Raw genomic sequence first — 7,013 nt, forward strand, 5'->3', positions numbered from 1 at the left:
TATATTTTGAATGAAAATCCTTTTCCTCCTCCATTTACTATTTCCATATTCATGCTCAAATGTGTACTGCCTAGGTTTCCTTTGTAAAAAAATAATTTCCTCAAATTGAATTTTTGCTAATGTTTTTGCCACTAGAAATGATAGCCACAGTTTAACCTTCCATTTATTGAGTGGGAATTGGAATGTAAATGCACTCATGGAAAATGTAGCTGTCCGGAAAAGTTAATATGAAAATACGGAATTATAAAACAGTTTCTGTGGATGGAGTAAACTATATTCAGAACTCACATTACATTATACAGTTTACCCATGCTGGCTCACTCACAAGGTCATTGTCATGCACTGTGAAGTTTCAGAACATACAAAGCTGGAAATAAGGAATCCACTCAGTCAGAATACAGATGTGAAAAATTTTGACAAGCAGAAATGATAGATTCAAACTACAACATTGGTTTTTAAGATATTGTTACTTGGTCCCAACAGGACCAATCAGACATGTGCACATTTGCAGATAAGACTCTTGAGTCCCACATATGAGAGGGGCCATGAATGCAGGACATAGTGCAGTGGGGAAGGTAACTTCAGGCCAGTGTTTAAGAGAAAAATAATGACAAAATGTTGAGAATTGTGGACAACAAGCCTTGTTGACTAATCTAAGATCTGTTATCTATTGAAGAATACATGTGGAATTAAGCTGGTACCTGTTTATATGCTTTTTCTTTACTGTTTGCATGCTATTTTATTTTAGTTTGGTGTTCTGAAGTATATTCATTCACTGTGTCCATGTCTAGCACTTTTCATTGCAGGTACAATGACCAAACAGTTATCTATGCATGACCATGGTGGCTTTGCAATGCACAAATCTAGGCAAGAAATCTAGGCATGCTTCTGTAATTGTCCACTAACCAGGTTTGCCTGGATATCAGCCAAACCTCAAACTCTGCTTGTCCTGAATAAAATAAATTGCTTTGTATGAAAACCCAATTGTTTCTCTTGAGCTACTTGAGCTCCCCGACAACTTTAACAGATATAGGTCAGTGTTGCAAAACCTACCCATCTTTCCACTGCTGCCTTTCTTGAATCTACTCAAATGGAAGACAGAAAGGAATTTTCTCTGGACTACAAAGCTGATCATGTTTTCTGACATGTAATGCAAGACTTACACAATCTGTTCCTAGCTTGTCCACTAATATCTTTTTCCATTTTGCTGGTCATGGAAGGACACGCTGGATTTCCCTAGAGCCTATCAAAAGGGCACCTTATCCTAATGGAGAGGGCCAGGAGAATCTTCTCTAAGATCACACCTGATGACTTGGGCAGATACATACAATGCATCATACATATTTACATCAACAAATAGCACCAGTTGTAGAAAAGCTGCGTTTTTCTAATATTTTCTAAGTCTTACAAGGATTTAATCATCGCCTTTACTCTTTCACTTTGAACTGGTCTGACACGGTCTGGTTTAGTGGGCTTTTTCTAGTCTAGTGTAAACTTCCCTGAGTTGAATAGATTGTTTGTGATGAAACAAAACAAAGCTATTTATTCATTTAATATATATTTAATCTGGACATGACGGTACAGTCTTATAACTCCAGTACTCCAGAGGTGGAAGCAGTAAGCTGAGAAATTTAAGGTCATTTTTGACTACAGAGTAAGTTGGAGACAAGCCTAGGATATATTAGATCCTATCTCAAAAACAAAATGAAACAAAATAAACAAACCAACCACAGTGGATGAAGATCTTCAAGTGCCAAGCACTGTGCTATTTGCTTGGGTTATAACAGAGATTAACAGCGACACCATCCCTGACTTCATAGAATTTGTATTCTATTTGTAAGCCTATCATTGAACAAGCAAATAGCAAATAAAACTATTTTAAATTTTGATGGAGAGTATAGAAATAATCTAAATCTTGCTCAAACTATGGCACCAGCCAAGGACAATACGTGCATTAAACTTTGAAACCTTACCCAGATCTAGCAAATGGACAGGACATTCTCCACAGTTGAGTGGAGAGTGGGGACTGACTTTCACATGAACTCTGGTGCTCCATATTTGACCACATCCCCTGGATGGGGAGACCTGGTGGCACTCAGAGGAAGGATAGCAGGCTACCAAGAAGAGACTGGATACCCTATGAGCATATACAGGAGGAGGAAATCCCCCTCAGCCACAGTCATAGGGGAGGGGAGTAAGAGGAAAATAGGAGGGAGGGAAGAATGGGAGGATACAAGGGATGGGATAACAATTGAGATATAATATGAATAAATTAATAAAATATATTTAAAAAAAGAAAAAGAAAGAAAGAACCTAAAGGACCAAGATAAAGATGTGTAGGAGGTGACATTTGACACTGGAGATTTGTCTGAAGAAGTGGCAATATACTTGGGATGTGAAGAGAAGGAAATGCAAGCCAACTAAAGACATTCAAATTGCCAAAGCTCAGAGCTGGGAGAGATGGTGCTGTACCTGACAAGGAAGGGAAGGAACCACAGTTTGTAGGATAGTAAGTATGAAGAGAAATGGATTTTAAAGAGGACTCCAGAGCTGTATAGGACATGTATGGCAAGGAGTTCTCAGGGCACTGGAAAACCAGTGGCAGTCTTAAAGCAAGTTTGGAGTGAAGGTGTGATGGGAGAGCAACAGGAAGTGGGAAAGTATTGGTTATAGGGTCTCCAGTTGTCCAGCCTCTTAGAAGGAACAAGTGGGGGACAATTGTGATCACAAAGAAGGCCCTAAGAGGCGGTTGTAATTATCTAGGTCAGAGTTGAAAATGGACTAGGCTTTCCACCACTGAGAAAATGCTCAGTGCATAGTCTATTCGAATCTTCTCTTAGGACACAAATTGTGACAAAGTACCACCTGTACACATCAAGAGAGATCCACCAATAAAGGGGAAAAAAAGTGCAGACATCTCCTGTAGGACTGACACGTACATCAGCAGCATGAAACATGAACTAAAGCAGCTCCGAAAAGGGAGCCCTCATTCCTGGTACAGTGCCAGTCAAAAGGCTTTCCCAGTGGAGACAGCGATTGAGGGGAGTTGCCAGGTGGCCAGGGGTACAAAGAACTTTGCCTGCTGTTGTCCTCAGTGGTATACGCTAGGACTGAGAGTCAGTCCTCAGATCTCCAGTCTCCCTGAAATGTGGGGAGCAGGGAGAGAAAGCCTGTCTCACTCTGAGTCTAGTTAGTATCAGCTTCGAGAGCAACAGTTTCTCCTGCCTTTTGATCTTTTCCATTTTCCCTACCCGACATAGGCATTGGCAAAGAGACTAACACTAATGAAGTTGAGCTGACTTCATAACCCCTGATGATTTAGCGTGCTGTTCTATGGCTGAAGTTTCCACTTTGATTGGATGAAGCCCAAAACAGAGTTGACTACTTCTGGTGATTAAAAGCTCCCTTGATGATTTTTTTTAAAGGGACGGTTCAAAGCTTTTAGTGCTGGTGTGTAGGAAATTACAGTCTCCTTCTCTCAGCCTCCCATAGCAAATGCACATGGACACATTAGACTTTCTTTCCTGCTGTACAACACAGCAGAGAATTTCTTTTAAGAGTAGCAGCCTTTTAGTGAGAGGTTAAGTGATGCCTGTGTATATAATTTATAAAGCCCTCAGAACTTTTTGTATCCAAGTATATTGGAAAAGTAAAATTATTCTTACTTTCATTATTACTAGATCTCACTATTCTCATAAGTGGTATTTGTTTCTGAGCTAAAGGTACAAAGCAAGATTGTAGGTCATAAATGAAAGAAAGAGTGGATGCAAATTAAGGGTGGATAGCCAAAGCAGATAAGGATGAGTAGTGTATGACATTTAGTTTTCCTTGCAATGGTAAGCATTGCACAGATTATTTTACCTATCTTTCTGGAAGCACTGTTGAGCATGACTAGCTGCTTTGCATGTGTGCAAAGATGTACACACCCCGCCAAAACCTATACATTATTTGAAAATATCTGTTTTGCTTCCGCATAGACACATCCTATGGGCGAATGGTCAGATTTCATAATTAGCATCAGGATGCTTGCAAATTGAGATACAGAAAAGGAGATAATGTACTTTTGTCTATCTGCTTCTCATTAAAGGTTTGCTCTGCACACTGGCACCTTATCAGGAGTTAGAGATTATTATACCCAGGGGGTAGGAACGGGAATGGAATATAATGTTAAGTTTGATTAATGTTTCAGTCCCTTTAGGATAAAAAAGCACAGGTTAAATCAATCTTTTTCTCTTATTATCAAATTAATGAAAGTATTGCAGGATGTTTTAGATTATATAGCTCAAGAATATTTGTTAGAATTGTCTATAACCACATATAACAAGAAAACATGCAAAAAGAGAATTAGGCAAAAATAAGTTCGTTGCTTTCTTGGTTAAAGGGGACTGGAATTAGGGAGAGCCAGGATGGGTGCCCCTTGTTTCTAGAGACCTCAGCTCCTTTTATCTTATCATTTTGACGTTCCTTGCAGGTTGCCTTTATCCTGAATGGCTAGTCTGATTCTATCCAACCTATTAATATTCCTTGCAGCTGGAGGAAACAAGCTTTCCTTCTCCTCCTCCCACTCTTCCTCCTTCTCTCTTCTTCTTGACTAGCAAGATGCAAAATCAGATTTTATTACTAGACTCAAACTCATAAAGTTATATTGGAACACATAATCAGAAGAAATATAACATAGAAAGAATATAATTATCAAAACTATGCATGTTACTCAGTGAAAATGCACATGATAATAACTGTGGGGAACAATTTTTTTTAAGTATATGTTTTCTTTGTTTGAAGACTACCTAGGGATTTTAATAACAATTGTTTATATATATATATATATATATATATATATATATATATATATATATATATATATATATATATATCACTAGCAGAAATTAGGTAACCTGTACCTAGCTGAAAGAGAGGCTGAAAATATTTTTTGTCATATTGGGCCCAACTAAAAGTCTGGCTTTTAATAATAATAATAATGATGATGATGATGATAATAATAATAAACAAATAGCAAGCTAGTTAGTAACCTGTGTTATAATGAGATAGATCTGAAGTACTTGTTTTGAGATAAGAAGAACTTAGTTTAGTTTAAATGCAGTTCCGTTTACTGCATGCAATTGGATTTTATGGGGCAGGGTGTAGTGGAGTGACTGGGGTACCTTATTCTAATTCTAACTTAATATGTCTAACTTCAGGAGCCTTGTCTTTAAATAAAAAGTTTGTATCATAGACCCTCTAGGAATTTTCTCAATCCTTAGTACCATCTCTAGTTTGTGAGGGTCTATAATTAAGCTAGACATACATATATATGTATATATATATATTCACATATGATGATATATGTAACTTACAAACCTTTTCTAGGGAAACAGATGTGTATAACCAACCACAAGATGAAGAATGTCTACTCACACTTTTAAATTTTCACATTTTTTGTTCTTTATGAAAGTGATTGCACCTTGTGTGCAAGGTGGGATGCGGAGAGACTCAGCTGGACATCATTTTCAAATCAGAAGCAAACTTTCTATCTCAAAGACGAGCTCTTTGAGTTTTGCTTTTGTTTGTTTGTTTGCTTGCTTTCAGTGTTGTAGCTTACTCACTGCCCTCTGTGGGAATCCTTCCTCTAGAAATGTTGGAACTGTGTTCGTAAATATGTGTTGTGGGAAAGTCTGTGGTGCTTTGAGATGCCTGGGCATATAGATGTCAGGGTTGTTGAAAGACCAGTTGAGAGAGTTGTGCTCTCTGCTCAGTTCCCACCTCTTTCTCCTCTGGGGACTTGTTTTGTGCAGCATGGTTGCTGTTCCAAAGGTCATGCCAGCTGCTGCCTTGTAAGGCACTGGGGTTCTGTGCCCTTCTAAACCATCTTAGTAGGTCTAAGAATAGTTCTGAAAAGGCACCACCATTCCCAGAACCTATGATCTAGGGTGGGAGTATAAAAAAATACTGTCTTTTTATAGTTTTGAAGAAGAAGAAGAAGGAGGAGGAGGAGGAGGAGGAGGAGGAGGAGGAGGAGAAGAAGAAGAAGAAGAAGAAGAAGAAGAAGAAGAAGAAGAAGAAGAAGAAGAAGAAGAAGAAGAAGAAGAGGTATTTACTAGTTAACTGTTTTAGGCCTAATAAGAAATTTCTCTACAATAGATCAAAAAAGCCCGAGTATCGGCAATTTTTAATGGTTCAAATTTATAGCAGCAGTTTCTACTCAGGGTAAAAAAATATACCTTTGATCTTAAAGCTAACACCATTTGCAATTTCCGCTCAGCCTCATGGGTCCAATTTTAAAAATGTTCAATGGGTGAACATGGGATATACAAGTGTGAAGTCCTGAGTTTGATGTCTCAGAACCCATGTAAAGAAAGATGTAATACTTACCTGGCAGGGGAGACACCATGATCAGGCAGGTGGTTTTCCTAGGGCGAGGCTCACCCATTGCACTGTGGGGTGTGCTGACCCCTGCGATTTCCCCAAATGAGGGAAACTCGACTGCATAATTCGTGGTAGTGGGGGACTCTGTGCACGCTCTCCCCTGTTTAAAAAAAAAAAAAGAAAGATGTGGTGGCATGTATCTATAAAGCCAGCAGTCCTACAGTGAGATGGAAAATGGGAACTGGACTATCTCTGGAACTCTGGGCCAGCCAGCCTTGCATATGCAACACTGAACAAAGAGAACCATCTCAAACAAGGCGGTGAGGACCAACTCCTAAAATTGTCCTTTGACCTCCATACATGTGTCATGGCAAGCACTCACTCGCACAAACACATACACACATGCAGCCATGCACATAGAGAAGCAACACACACACACACACACACACACACACACACACAGAGTGATTTTTATAAAACTTCAGATTTTTGTGTTATCTTTAAATTCAAGGAAATAGATAGATCACTGATATTCAAACAGTGTCACTCAAAAATCTACCCTGTCTGAGGTATAAACAAAAACAAAAACAAACAAACAAAACAACAAAACATGGCTAAGACATACTTTAAACATGAAACCTAATAAAATT

At 38.6% G+C, this 7,013-nt stretch overlaps 1 non-coding gene across 1 annotated transcript; it reads left to right on the forward strand.

Moving 5' to 3' along the window:
* The first annotated feature begins 6,361 nt into the window (after nt 1-6,361).
* LOC127206023 (U1 spliceosomal RNA) lies at nt 6,362-6,526 on the forward strand. Its single transcript, XR_007832719.1, has one exon. It is a non-coding gene; the product is annotated as a U1 spliceosomal RNA (small nuclear RNA).
* Nucleotides 6,527-7,013: the final 487 nt, after the last annotated feature.

The sequence above is a fragment of the Acomys russatus genome, chromosome 22 (genome assembly GCF_903995435.1).
Source record: "Acomys russatus chromosome 22, mAcoRus1.1, whole genome shotgun sequence".
Taxonomy (NCBI): Eukaryota; Metazoa; Chordata; class Mammalia; order Rodentia; family Muridae; genus Acomys; species Acomys russatus.